This window comes from Pteropus vampyrus, unplaced genomic scaffold, assembly GCF_000151845.1.
Source record: "Pteropus vampyrus isolate Shadow unplaced genomic scaffold, Pvam_2.0 Scaffold259, whole genome shotgun sequence".
NCBI lineage: Eukaryota > Metazoa > Chordata > Mammalia > Chiroptera > Pteropodidae > Pteropus > Pteropus vampyrus.
Window position 1 is genome coordinate 294,065 of NW_011889040.1, and position 1,887 is coordinate 295,951.

General features: G+C 31.5%; 1 non-coding gene across 1 annotated transcript; it reads right to left on the reverse strand.

The window, feature by feature from the left end:
* Positions 1–1,376: 1,376 nt before the first annotated feature.
* LOC111729366 lies at positions 1,377–1,444 on the reverse strand. The gene has a single exon (XR_002776212.1). It is a non-coding gene; the product is annotated as a small nucleolar RNA SNORD52 (small nucleolar RNA).
* Positions 1,445–1,887: the final 443 nt, after the last annotated feature.

Below are 1,887 nucleotides of genomic sequence, written 5' to 3' on the forward strand. Positions count from 1 at the left end.
AAAGAAATAAACAAAAAGAAAAAATATAACAATTTTTAACAAGTCTATGTACACATACAAATGAAAAAAATCAGAGATTTTTAAGGACAGCATTCAAAGATAGCTATAGTAGCAAAATGCTTATAAATAGTTTAATGTAAAAAAAACGACTTATTTGAAATATTTGCTTAATTCTTTCCCTCTTTTTTTTTCTTTTTTGATTTTTCATGTGAGAAAAGTAACTAAATCTTTTGAAATAAAGTGATATGATTCTCCTTGTTAATTTGCCAATTAATGACAGCCAACAGTTTTTCTTTAATTATATCAATATTCAAGCTCACCAGGAATGGTATTAGACTTCCCCTGGATGTCATAGGACTTAGCCAAGACTTATGTATTTAACACTGAGATCTCAAAAGCCTTTATAACGACAAATAAAGAAGAGAAAAATAAGTTAGATCCTGGTAAGTATTTAGGTGAGCAGGGAAAAGTAGTTTAATGGGAATATAATATAACGATTGTCTTGATGTATTAATGTTTTGTCTGATAATCAACTTCACTCTTCCAGATGTTCAAATTTGCTTTATTTGTTCAAAGGTAACCAATGAAGGCCATAAAGCACACCATCTAAATAGCCAGACTCTAAATTTTATCCAAAATGATTTTTTTCCTCTATTTCACAGTTGGCTCACCCTTCAACATTTCTTTTTACAGACATCCTTACTATATATAATTTCAAGTAATTCAGGCATTACTATCAATTTAGTTGTTGACAATAATTCATAAGTTTTAAATTTCATGCTGTTGTGAGTAGTGTGATGAAATCTCATGTTGTCCTGCTCTGTTCTAGCCAAAATGTGAATCATTTATTTGTCCAGAGTATCCATGCTGGATACACTAACTGCTCATTAGTCACTAAGTAGCTGTCTTGCATTGGGGCGGCAGGGGCGAAAGAGAGAGAGAGACCACGCATTCACATAATTTATTATTACAGTATATTGTTATAATTGTTCAATTTTATTAGGTATTATTGTTAATCTCTTACTTAAAAATTACACTTTATCAAAGGTATGTGTGCATGTATAGGAAAAAACATAGTATCTACAAGGCTCAGTACTATCCATGATTTCAGGTATATACTGGGGTTCTTGCACTGTATCCCCCACAGGTAAGAGGGGACTACTGTATCACACATTTTTAACATAGCATTGTGCCTTAGTAGGCAATAAATTAGATTTTTAAACTTAATTTGAAGTACCGATGGTGACAAATGTTTGTTAACAGAACATTTATTTCTTTTTTCAGATCTTTTCATTTAAAAGGTTCTAACGATATCTATTCCCCTTAGGGGAGTTATCAAGGATTTGTTGCATTTTTTAAAAAATTTCTCCCCAAATGAATCGCAACTTAATTTTTGATATCAGAACAAGCGTTAGAGGCTCTAGGCTGAGAAATCATCATTCCTACATTGCACATTTTTTTACATTTGAAATATTATTTCTATATATATATATACGATATTACCCATCAGTTTGAACCATATGAAATTGCTGATATTCAACTACTTTGGACCTACAAAAATGGCAGTTTCCTTTGTTGTCAGCCTCACATTGTAGAAACTCATATGCGAAGTTTATAATATTTAGTAAGTTGAATATCATAAATAAATGCTATTAGATTGAATTGGGAATCTATTTAATACATTAGACCAAGATAGAGTGAAACAGGTCATATGACTGCCTAAATCTGCCCAGGATGCATCTATCCATCTGCCTTCCTAGGCCTCAAGTTTCTTCCTCTTTAAAAATGATGGACTTGGGCCAGAGGGTCTCCAAAATTCCATGATTATACATTAAAACACAATTCTGAAAGTAAACACCAATTTTGAATTGAAGAAACCAAAATATC